General features: G+C 48.5%; 1 long non-coding RNA gene across 1 annotated transcript; it reads right to left on the reverse strand.

The window, feature by feature from the left end:
* Positions 1–1,595: 1,595 nt before the first annotated feature.
* Positions 1,596–3,149, reverse strand: LOC138266601 (uncharacterized). The gene is made up of 3 exons (XR_011199569.1): positions 2,977–3,149; positions 2,099–2,204; positions 1,596–1,727 (listed from the first exon to the last, which is right to left on the reverse strand). It is a non-coding gene; the product is annotated as an uncharacterized lncRNA (long non-coding RNA).
* Positions 3,150–13,292: the final 10,143 nt, after the last annotated feature.

Raw genomic sequence — 13,292 nt, forward strand, 5'->3', positions numbered from 1 at the left:
GCGAACGCGGAGGGGCTGCTGGGAGGGCGGAGATGGTGCGCTGGGTGGCGGCTGTACCTGTAATGGCGGGGGGCACGGATGGTGCCACCCCCGCAAGGGAGCCCCCTTCCGAGGACGTGTCCGTGTCGCTGCAGGCTCCAGTCGTCCCCGTCGTGGAGCTCCCCTCGCCCTCCGTCTCACTGGTCCAGTCTGACTCTGTGGCATGGCCCTCCTGGGCCATGTGAGATGCAGCTCCCTCCTGCCCCGATGCCACTTCTCCTCCGCCTGATGATGCTGATGCACACAAGCACAGAAAGACAAACAAAAAGGGGGGGGGAGAGAGAAATAAAGGGATATTGATTACATGGATCTCCGGTACAGTTAGCGGACATGACAGACACAGATGCCCCCTGCACTAAGTTGCGCACTTGGGGTCCGCTACGCATTCCGTGGAACATGCCCTACACGCCTAGAGTTGTCAACTGCACCCATGGATGACACGGCCCAGGGATGGCTGTACTGACACACTACTGAGGGTGGTGGCTGGGGACACAGGGGCTTACGGGGGTGCCCAGCCTACAGATATCGCCCTGGCCTAGGGGGACCCACAGTCCTCCTCCCCCACCCAGACACCTCCACTGCGCAACAACAGAGTAGATAATGCTTGGACTCACCCCCTTGTGTCTGCTGTGCTGCCCTCACGCGCCCATCCAAATCAGGGTAGGCCACCACCAGGATCCGGAACATCAGGGGGCTCAGTTGACGGCAGGCACCCCGCCTACGTTGGGAGGCCATCCCCAGCAGAGACTCGGCGGTCTTCTTGGTCCCGCGGCGGATGTCCTCCCACCTCTTGCGGCAGTGGGTGCCCCGTCGATGGTGGACCCCCAGGGCCCGGACTTCCTTGGCGATGGCACGCCAAATCCCGATCTTCTCATGGGCGCGGACCTATGTGACACGTACAGGGAGGGAGAAATACCACGTTCAAGTTACTCAGCATTTTCCTTTCCAGTGGCCCAACGCCCCCCATCCCCGCCAGGCCCCCCGCCAGGCCCAACATGCCCCCCATCCCCGCCAGGCCCCCCGCCAGGCCCCCCGCCATGCCCAACATGCCCCCCATCCCCGCCAGGCCCCCCGCCATGCCCAACATGCCCCCCATCCCCGCCAGGCCCCCCACCAGGCCCAACATGGCCCCCATCCCCGCCAGGCCCCCCGCCAGGCCCCCCGCCAGCCCCAACATGCCCCCCATCCCCGCCAGGCCCCCCGCCAGGCCCCCCGCCAGGCCCCCCGCCATGCCCAACATGCCCCCCATCCCCGCCAGGCCCCCGCCAGGCCCAACATGCCCCCCATCCCCGCCAGGCCCCCCGCCAGGCCCCCCGCCAGCCCCAACATGCCCCCCATCCCCGCCAGGCCCCCCGCCAGGCCCAACATGCCCCCCATCCCCGCCAGGCCCCCCGCCAGGCCCCCCGCCAGCCCCAACATGCCCCCCATCCCCGCCAGGCCCCCCGCCAGGCCCAACATGCCCCCCATCCCCGCCAGGCCCCCAAGCCAGCCAGTGGCCCCAAATCCAGATAGAATTAAACTCACTTGTTGGTCTGGAGGACCGTAGAGTAGCGCATACTGGGGGAGGACCCCATCCACAAGTTTCTCCAACTCCTCTCCAGTGAAGGCAGGGGCCCTTTCCCCAGTCGCAGCAGCCATTGTCCCTTCCAGACCGAGGTCACAGCAACACTTGCAGTATAGGTCCTCTCCTGTGAAAGTTCAAATCGCAAGTGGATAAGTAGATAGAAAATGGCGGTCACGTCCGCGGCGGTGCGTACCGCGGCGGTGTGTCCCGCCACCGCCGGCGCCCTTCGCCATTGGCTCCTGAAACCCATAGGCTTCAATGTTAACCAATGCGGCTTCGCGCCGCGGTCTTCGCCCGCCGCCCGCCGCGGTGTGCCACGCCAGCGCATTGACCTCACATCCCATTGTCACACTTCACAGGTCAGGCAGCTGCCATTTCCAGGGCCCACATGGCTCAATTTCAACTGCGTCACACAGGCCTAGGCCTTGCATAGCCACTCACACACGCCATTCACTGCATAGAGAATCGTATACTGTGCTAGCTGTGAGTACGTACCTGTGGGTTGCCTGACTGTGTGCTCCATGTTGTCCTTCCTAGGCACCGTCCGCTGGGTTGGGCGAGGAGACGGATGAATCCTCCCGTGTACCGACCGCTGGTGGACCTGGCGACAATGGAAGAACGCCACATTATCCTGACCTACCGTCTTAACCGTGCCACTATCCATGAACTGTGTGCCCGGCTGGAGCCCGACCTGATGTCCCCCATCCGCCAACCCACAGGGATTCCCCCTCTGGTGCAGGTCATGTCAGTACTCCATTTCTTGGCAAGTGGGTCATTTCAGACAACCGTGGGAATTGCTTCTGGGATGTCTCAGCCCATGTTTTCAAAGGTGTTATCCAGAGTGTTGTCTGCCCTGATGAAATCCGTGAGGAACTAGATCATTTTCCCTGAGGTGGGCGAACTGGCTACAGTGAAGGGTGATTTCTACACCCTTGGACATATTCCCAACGTAATTGGTGCCATTGATGGGACCCATGTGGCTTTGGTTCCCCCAAGAGACAGGGAGCAGGTGTACAGGAACAGAAAAAGTTACCATTCAATGAACATCCAGGTGGTGTGTTTGGCTGACCAGTACATCTCGCATGTAAATGCCAAATTCCCAGGGTCAGTGCATGACGCCTACATCCTCAGGAATAGCAGCATCCCTTACGTGATGGAACAGCTACAGAGACACCGTGTATGGCTAGTGGGTGACTCTGGGTACCCCAACCTGTCGTGGCTACTGACCCCAGTAAGGAATCCCCGGACCAGGGCAGAGGAACGGTACAATGAGGCCCATGGGCGTACTAGGAGGGTGATCGAACGCACCTTTGGCCTCCTAAAGGCCAGGTTTCGCTGCCTGCATATGACCGGTGGATCCCTAATGTACTCACCTAAGAAGGTGTGTCACATCATCGTGGCCTGCTGCATGCTTCACAACCTGGCTTTGCGCCGCCAGGTGCCTTTCCTGCAGGAGGATGGTCGAGACGGTGGTGTTGTGGCAGCGGTGGAACCTGAGGAGAGTGACGAGGAGGAAGACGACGGGGCTGAAACAGACAACAGGGACAGAATCATTGAACAGTACTTCCAATAGGACACAGGTAACATTTCAAAGATAATTCAGTAAATGTTAACTACTCTGCAGCATCTCTGCTGCCTGTCTATTTGCCCCAGTGTATGATGACTGAGTTTTGGCTTTTCCCTCCCTATTTCAGATCTGGGGTCCCCACTACGAGTCCTGTGCTTCGTTTCCCCATGGACTACAGCTTTGTGGCAGCTGTTTGTTGACTTCACCATGTACAAGGACATATTTGCACTGTCATGTCAATTACAATCTATTGAAATCACAGCCAGACTCCTGATATTTTGGTGCAAAATAGGTGTTTATTGAAGTGCTCAAAATGGGATGGGTGGTTTCAAGTGGGTGGGGGCTATGGTGAAGGAATGTCCATGGCAGAGTCCAGAGTAACAGTCACACAGGTGCATTGTCCAGAGGCCTGTGGAGAGATGGAGCATGGGCAGTTCGAGGATGGACAGGGTGACAATGTGGGACAGTGGGATGACATCAGGTGGTATCCATTGCTGGCGGGGGTCTTGACATCCTACTCTGTCTTGCGAGATCTCAGGGCCCTCTTGCGGGGTGGTTCTTCTCCTGCAGGAGGTGGGGGTCTGGTGGGCTGCTGCTGTGCGGGGGCCTCCTGTCCACTAGCGCCGGCGGAGGTGGATGGCTGTTCTTGGTCCCGGCTAGTGGCAGGGGCCCTTGGGTGTTGTTCAGTGTCCGCCCTGCTGTTTACGAGGTCCTGCAGCAGCCCTACCATGGTAACCAGGGTGGTGTTGATGGCTCGGATGTCCTCCCTGTACCCCCGATAGTGTTCCTCCTGCAGCACCTGGATCTCCTGGAACCGGGCCAGTACAGTCGCCATCGTCTCCTGGGAGCGGTTGTATGCTCCCATGATGGTGGTGAGGACCTCGTGGAGAGTGGGTTCCCTGGGCCTCTCCTCCCCCCCCTGTCGCACAGCTGCCCGCCGAGTTGCCCTGTTTCCCTGGGCCTCTGCCCCCTGGCCGGTGTGCCCACTACCACTGCCCCCAGGTCCCTGTTGTTGTTGGGGTGGTGGGTTATCCTGGGTGCCCTGTAGTGGTAGACACACCGCAGATTGACGCGCCCTGGAGACAGAGGCATGGGCCCGCTGGGTGGGAGCTGTGCTGGTGTTCCCAGAGGGGTTAGGGTCTATAGTGGCCTGTGCCTGTGTGAGGGGAACCGACTGTCCAGAGGTCCCCGATGGTCCGGGCTGGTCATCGGTGTCCAGATCGACAGAGCTGCTGTCATCGCTGACGGCCTCTTGGGTGGGGGGTGTGGATAATTCTGGCCCCTCCGCCGCGGTGTGTTGACGGTCGGGTCCTGCAGGGGTATAGAGGTATGGTTATAGTTTCAATGTGTCGCATATGGGTGTATCTGTGGGTTCTCGTGTCCCCAAGTGCTGGCATTCGTGTGTGGGGGCTTTGGTGAGGGTGGCTTGTGGGGGGGATGTGTATATGCATTGGGCATGCTTTGGTGATGGGTGTCCATGCTTAGTGGACGCATGCAGGCCTAGGTTTTGGGATGAGTGGGTTGTGATGGTGAGACATTCGCGGGGAATAGGTGTGGTGGGGGTGGGGGTGAGGATGGTGTTGGGGGTGAGGATGGTGGTGGGGGTGAGGATGGTGGTGGGGGTGAGGGTGGGGGTGAGGATGGGGTTCGAGGATGGGGGTGAGGGTTGGGGTCTGATTTGGCATGCAGGTGGGGGGGAAGCAGTATTGAAGCTTCAACTTACCAGTATCCATTCCTCCGCCGACTCCTGCAAGGCCGTCAGGATGCAGGATGTTCAAGACTTCCTCCTCCCATGATGTGAATTGTGGGGGTTGAGGTGGGGGTCCTCCGCCAGTCTTCTGCACGGCGATGTTGTGCCTGGATACCATGGAACGCACCTTCCCCCGTAGGTCGTTCCATCGCTTCCTGATGTCTTCCCGATTTCTGGGGTGCTGTCCCACTGCGTTCACCCTGTCGACAATCCTCTGCCATAGCTCCGTCCTCCGGGCAATGCTGGTGTATTGTATCTGTGTGCCGAACAGCTGGGGCTCTACACGAACGATTTCCTCCACCATAACCCTGAGTTCTTCGTCTGTGAAGCGGGGTTGTCTTTGGGGTGCCATGGGGTGGTGTGTATGATGTGTGGGGTGGAGTATGTGTATTTAAGTGAGTTGAGTGTGGTGGTGTGTGTTGTTTTGTGTGTGGATAGTGTGTGGGTGATGGTGTTGAGTGGCTGTGGCTGTTATGTTTTGGATGCTGGTGTCTCGCTCTTGCCTTCTTTACGATTTTGTAAGCGTAGGGGTTTGTGGGTGATGTGGGTGGGTGTTTTATATTGTATTGTGTGTGTGGGAGTGGTGTGTGTATGTGTATCAGGTGTGTGGGATTCAAATCGTCCAATGTGGGTGAGTTTTGTTCGTTGGTGTGTATTCTGACCGCGCCGGTGTGTCCCGCCAATGGAATACCGCGTTTGAATGACCGCCGCGTGGATTCGTGGGTCGTAATGGGATGGGCGTATTTCTGTTGGCGTGGCGGTGGAGGTTTGGTCACCTCCACCTTTCCGCCGACCGCTGGTCTGGCGGTCTGTTGTGGCGGTCGGATTTTCGGAGGTTTGCCTTCTGCGGGTCAGAATGACCGTGGCGGGTTTCCGCGACCGCGGCGGGATTATGGAGGATTTCTGACCGGCGGTAGGCGCCTTTTACCGCCGAGGTCAGAATGACCACCAATGTCTGTGACATCCCTTCCTTCCATGGTCTGGAGGTCTGTAGCTGTAAATTTGATTATTTACCCAGTATGATTCAATCACAAATGATTTGCTATGTTTCAGACATATCAACAGCCTATGAGCAGAACAAGGTAATAGAATTTCTTCTCTGACAAGACACTTGTATGTATGTGTTTGTGTGGAATGGATGTAATTCTGAGATGGACACCGTGTACATGGAACATGTCCCTGCTTGCACAAGTACCTTAGATCATCATCATCATATGGTGAAAATGGTCTAACATATCTAACAGGCTAAATGTGACATTTAAAACAGGAGACATAGAGATTGTGACGGGTGAACTTATTGCAATGCTACTACATACAGAAAATATTTGTGACAGAAATAAACAAAAATGTAAAGTGAAGGGGTTAGTCATAATGAATGAAATCATTGGAGTAGATGCCACATCATTGGAAGACCAAAGTCCAGAGTATTCCTCCCATTGGAAATGGTTTGTGGTTCAGGATCAGTGAATGTGTGACACATAGGAGGATGTTAAGGAGGAGTAGTTTTATGGCTGGAAGTGGTGGGTGTCTTGCCATCCGCACCTCATGGATTCTGTGCTGCACGTCCTCACTTGTGAGGGGCATTATCAGCTGCTGCAGAGGCAGGCTGTGTCTGTGGGTATTTGTGACTCTGGCAGGGTCTCCCTTCCTGTGGCATCGCAGATGTACTTTGGCACGATGTAATTGCCACACAGGAAGGGTTAGATGATGGGGTACATATCCTGCTCAGGGTGGTGTTGATTTTCCTCAGCACCCCTGTTAGGGTGCCCATTTTGTTGTTATGGGCATCCATTGTGTCTATCATGATCCTCTGAAGCTACTTCATTTCCTAGAGTTCAGTCAACACCTGGCCCATCATGGATTGGGACTCCTGATAGACCCTCAAGATGTGGCTGATGGTTTCCCGGCTGACAGCAGCCCCAGTGGCCTCACTCTGCTGATGGATAGCATCCCTCCCATGCACCCTACTCCCATGAGCCTGTGCTCTCGGCACAGGGTGCCCTCTCCAACTGTGTCCCTGACTCTCAGTGTCAGGAGTGTTGAGTTGCACCTCAGAATCCAGGACTGGGGGCACAACACGTTGGAAACTGTGCTAGGTCCACAGGTTGGGGGGGCACATAGTAGCCTGGGATGTTGATGCAACAGGGCTGGGAGGGTTGCAGTCAGGTCACTCCCTCTACTTCACACATTAGACGAATATTGGGTATTACATATCTGTAAGCAGACTGTATTTAGGTTTGAGCATACACTTACATGTTGAGACATACCATGATTTCTGGGAGGATTTATTGATACTGAAAGACTTACAGGTATCATTTCAACTTATGGCTTGGGATGGACCTTAGTAGCTGTGATGTTGGGTCCAACAATACACATTGACATTGTTACACCTCAGATACTCTGGGTATTGAATGTTGGTGAAGTACATGAACAACACAGAGGCAAAAGCTGACAGTTTTGGTGTGGTAACTTACCAGGCTCAAATACCCCAGGTATTCTAGTCAGGCCCCCAGGATGCAGGATGGCAAATACATTCTCCTCCCAGGGAAAGAGTCCTAATGGGGCACTGGGATGGCCACCACCAGTCTTGTTGGACTGGGGGACAGGGAATACACTCTGCCCCTCTGGTCTCTCCACCTCTTCCTAATATCCTCCTTTGTGTGCAGGGTGGTGCCTACTGCATTCATTCTGTCAATAATAATTTGTATGCTGGACTTAGGCTCAAAACAATTGTGGCTCTACTCTTATGATTTGATCCACTGATGCTCTCAACTCATCTTCAGAGAAACAGGTATTTTTGGCATGTGTCATGGCAGACAACTAAAGTGGGTGACATGGACTTACTTAACAGGGGACTTCCAATAGGGAGTGAATGGAAAAAAGTGTGTGCAAGGTGTTAATGGGATGGTGGAAAAGGAGGTGCCTCATCTATAGAAAATTCAATGCACAATGATTGGTGTTCTTTGTCTTCCAGTGGAGATACAAAGGAATGTGGTCTGTGAAGGGGTGTGTGTTATCGTGTGATATGCAGGTGTGTCCACTGAACCAATGCATGTTAGTTGTGCTGTTTTTGAATTCATCTAATGTGCATTTGTCTATTACTTTGCTGAACGAGGACCGCAGTGGTCAACTGCCATTGGCTAATCTCCGCAAGGGGACCACAATGGCAAATGTGTGTATGTAATAGGCTCTGTGGTTGGCCGCAGCACTGACGGCGCTGGAGGTCAGACCCCCTTTATACAAGACTGCTGCACTGCTCGCAGTCTACCTTTTTGCATTGTGTGCAATATTTCTGCCTGTCTCCATCGTAATATGGCGGACCTCAGCACACCAGTATTTTTAGGACAGTCAACATGGAAGTCTGGCAGTCCAACCTCCAAACTCATAATCAGACCCTATGTCTGGATTGTGTTTCCATACTTAATTTGTAACTTTATTTGCTTCTTTTGTCTCAGAAATGCAGCTCTCTTAGTATATGGAGAATGGTGGCTATTGTGTGAGGACACAAGAAAGATACACAAGAACTTGTGAAAAGTATTGTCAAATGTATTCTCTGGGTACTAATTTTCAAAATATTTACAATTGGGATATACAGTCAATAAATCTTAAAGTGCTTCTTTTAATAGACAAATACAGAAATATGTAAAATACAAATGTTGAGAAATTGCACTAGTTTTCTGGAAATGTCGAGAAAATTAAAAAGATACATTTAGTTCAAGTTTAAATGAAGATATGATAAAATTGTTATAACTAAATGATCCGGCTGTTTTTAGAAAAAGGAAATGGTCTGATTCAAATTTGAGCAAAATATAATAATCAAAAATGTCCCCATTTCGTTAGTGAGTTGTGTTGATTACTTTTTGTCAGAAAAAGTAGGGCCCGATGTTCTAAGTTGGAAGAGATACCTTTTTTATCAGACAAATAATACAAACGATTGCATCCACTACAATGCCAATAATTCTTAAAATAAAGATAGTATGGGTCAGATTTACCCAACACTGTTCAGTGCTGCACTGTGGGAAACTCAGCAGCGCTGCATTGCACCAATCTTAAAAAGAAAATTGTTAATATTAAAAGTAGTACGTCACTGATCCCAACAGTCACGCTTCACTAAAATGCTTCTTTAGTTCAATGTTAATTGTTGCACAATGGCGCAAAGGTGATTCAGTTATGGCTTGCATGCTATTGGTACTTGAAATTCACCCTCCAATATAATTTTGAAAGCAAGGAAAAACATTAATGGAAATGCCATTTAAAATGTTTTGTTGATAACACGTTCCGACCTAGGTGCTTTACTTACAGGGGGACTGGTTTTAGGCCAATGAACCTTTTGACCCTGATTAGAGACACCTTAAGACGCGATAACTATTCTGCATTTCAATCACTAGATCAATGACCTCATCAATATTCACAATAACAAATCAATCAAATGAGTTAATTGCATTAATAAGAATTGAAACACAACATGACCTTTCAGCCAATGAATATCCACACAAATTTAGTAAGATTTATGATATTTATTCCCTATTGGTTACACTCTACTAGCAAATTGATTAGTCTCAATACCAGAAAACACATCAACAATGTCACAATATGGCAACTTGAATAAGACTTCATTAAAGCAAAGATCATGAACATTAGAACAAAGCACGACGTCATCAAGAATTAACTTTAGCAGAGTATCATTAGCATTTTATTCAACAAAGCAAAGATTCAGTCATTTGTCTATTTGCGTGCGAATTAGTGAACTCCTTAACTAACCTCGGATTAGCATCCGCATGTTGGGCTTCATGCAAAACAATTTAGTAACACAAATTTAGAAAACACCTAACTATGGTCTCTATCAAAAGAGCAGTTGGTACCTAGAAAGAAAAGGCAAACAGACAATTACAATTTCATCATCATATAGTTACCCTCCGTAATGGGTCAGCATACAGAATCAGTCTTCGTCCTCAGGACAGCAGTCGATCCACCATCAGCCAAGATAGAACAGTAAAGTCTCGGCAGAATAAGGTAAGTAAGAATACTTCCCTCATAAGGAGGAGAAGTGAATATCGGGCAAGACAAAGTGAGGATGGTTTAAAGTATCAATAGCAAGGACTAAATCCGAACATCAGAGCAACACTAAGAGTGTCCCTTTAATGTCTCAGTAAGAGACACGAAAATGGCTGAGTAAGAGTGGCAGGATAAAGGCATGCAATGGCTGATTTCTCCTTGTGACACGTCGTTAAATTGAATTTTCCAGACAAGTCTCTAATTTCCAATTGGTCAGTATTTGGTGCATCATTATCTCTATCCAATAGTCCATTCATCACCTTAGAATTTTCACTTAAAACAGTTCTCATGCAGTTTGTTGGCTCCTGTGATTTATGTCTTCAATGGGTAGAATGTCAGGTAGGAAAAGTTACACTCCTTGCTTCAGTCAGTAGCTCCATTGTCTTTACCAGTTTGGGCGACCTTGTACCTGTTGCGAATTACGCTGTTGCATTCGGCAAGAATGTCTCCTTGAGCAAGTCGGGTCTCATGAGAAAGAATTTACTACGGTTACACACACACACATCTCTAGCTTCTGGAAAAGTACAGTTTTATGTCCTTCAGGAAGACATCACATTGCGCGTTAGGAAAAACACATTTAATATGAGACCAGGCAGCCAGGCCCAGACCTATGCTAACTAAGGCCTAATGATTAATTCAACAAAACCTTAACATATAATACTTAAGGTTAAAACAGAATCATACATTTGTACATTATTAGTCAATTTCATTAATCATCATATATATTGGTGGCCACTCCCCGTGGGCACATTTCAAACGCATATGTTAACACTAGTCTGTCACATTTTCTATGCTGCTTTATTACACGTTATTTTGCAAGCATTTCATGTTAATTCGATTATAAAAGCTACACTCCAACAATGTTTTACAGTAATTACATAACTTACATGTAGAAATGTCACTCATACTACTGCTGGCCCCTTGTTTGTGACTGATGTCATTTGACGCTGCGATTTCACGGAAAATAGATCATCAGATCATATTATTTCAGTAGATCTGGCTTTGCAGGTACATCTGTAAGAACTGTTTGAGCTGCTGTGCTCTGCAAGTGCTCCTGTTCTAAATGAAAGGAAATATGGTCCAAAGTTTGTTCACATCTGTAGGTTCAACCGACCCCTCCAGGTTTATCAAAATACAATTAATTCAGTGCTTGGATTTTGGCTACTCGCTGTTGCTTTTCTTAACACGTGTAATCATCACGGAAGAAAGGAAATGTGCTCGATGTTCCCTATATACAAATAATTTTATAAATTCATAAATAACCATGTGCCCATGGACTATTTGTTGGGCGATACCGCCAACATTCCAAGGCAGCATTGACCAACTTTATTGCTTACATATTCAGAATTCACTTAATCACCTTCCAACCACACACTAACCACGAATGCTTAATCAAGACACTGGCTAAAGTTCTACATAGTCATGTGCAGTTTTTCGGTCTTCCTCACTTTGGGCCAGATGTATGAAAGCGAATGCAAAAATCCAATTCAGAATGTATTAAAGGCATTCTGAAAGCAAATTTAAGGAATCGATAAAATAGCGATTCCTTAAAATTGCAACCCTGTTTAGAGAGTCACAAATTGCGACTCTCTAAATAAGAAATCGCAAATAAGGAGTCCTTATTTGCGATTTCTAAGCACATGTAAGAAGCAATTCCTTAATGCGATTTGGGCATTAAGGAATCGCTATTTACCACCAAGTTGAACTTGGTGGTAACCATGTGCAAATTTTAAAAATGCAAAATGTACATGTAAAGCACACATGCCCTTTTGTCATGTGTGCACCTTACATGTCCTAAAAAACTTTTAGGGGTGCAGCAGAGGGGGCCTTAGCCCCCCAGCACCATGGGTTTTGCATTTCCAAAATTGCGATTTCCAGTTAAGAAATCGCAATTTTGGAAATGCAAAAAATTTGCAAATATGGGCCTACAGGCCCATAGGTGCGAATGGGTCCGGTATCACAATTTACGATTCGGTAATAGCATTTGCAATTTTTAAGAAATTGCTATTACCGAATCGCAAATGTGATACATTGCATTTTGCGAATCAGAAATAGTGATTTCTTAAAAATCGCTATTTCCGACTCGCAAAAGGCCTTCTTGGTACATCTGGCCCTTTGAGTTTTCTCTTCTGCTTGCCAGTGGGGCTTCTTTTCCAAAAAGTTCAGTGTCTGAGATTAATCCAAACGACCAATAACACCATCTTCTTCACCCGATTTCAGGTGGTTACACCCGTTTAGTTCTTTCAAACATTCAATATTTCTATCCCTCTTATTTCACCTCATACCTCGCTTAATCAATAGATTATTTCCCCGGATTCATAACAGAGACATGAGCTATTAATCCTTTTTGAAGTTGAATTAACCGCAATTTATACCATGACTATTTTTCTGCAATGAATGTGACCATATTAAAATCACTCCAAGCACTGCGAGGAAGTTTAAATTAGGGTTAGAGTAAAGATGGCTGAAACTCAAATGAAATAATATTTACGGAACAGAAGTCGCACAAGATTTACATATTCCCTTCATTAAAAATATCTTGTTCTCCTTCCGAGCTATATAACGGTATTGGGTGTATGGCATAGTAATCTCTGTAATGTCTGATTATTTGTTTCTGCATAAAAGGTGTTTTCTATCTGCAATATGTAAATTACACCGCCACTCATCGTCTGCAATAACGTATTACATCGTCCTGTGTTGCTGTCCCTCACAATGTTTAACACAAGATCGGCTTTGAAAGACAGAACACTAGTGGACACACAATGCTCTTTGCCAGGCTTCAAAATCAAAGTAGAAAGACGTCACTGGCTACAATTAAGCTAGGACCTTTATAAGAGTGTCACAGGTTGCCCTTCAGGACAATCCAGAACGGGGTTTAACATGCCAAAATGAGTGTTACTGCACAGTTTCACATTTAAACATGTATTGATGGCCATATTTCCTGGCATAGATATAATTATATAAATTGTGCTTTTAGTAGGTGAATATGTGCCAGGAATCCCATGCAGTTTACCACACTTGGGAAATCCAGGTTGGATAACACCACACGATTTGTAATCCCAATTTAGCCAAAACTGATTATACTTGCCTTTCCTATTGAGGCCATAGCGGTATTTAGAAAGGATAGCTGGATCAGTGTGAGCAGTCACTACAAACAGAACCAGCAGAGACAGCACATCGACTGGAGAAGTATACAACTCGGATTAAGTGTGGGAGGGTTCTATAAAAAGCACATTAATATGCTGTTTACATTTAAAGCAGTAATAAAAAGCATACAGCGAATGTGATCACACGTTATGTGATATAACCTATCCCTC

This window comes from Pleurodeles waltl, chromosome 11 (assembly GCF_031143425.1).
Source record: "Pleurodeles waltl isolate 20211129_DDA chromosome 11, aPleWal1.hap1.20221129, whole genome shotgun sequence".
Taxonomy (NCBI): Eukaryota; Metazoa; Chordata; class Amphibia; order Caudata; family Salamandridae; genus Pleurodeles; species Pleurodeles waltl.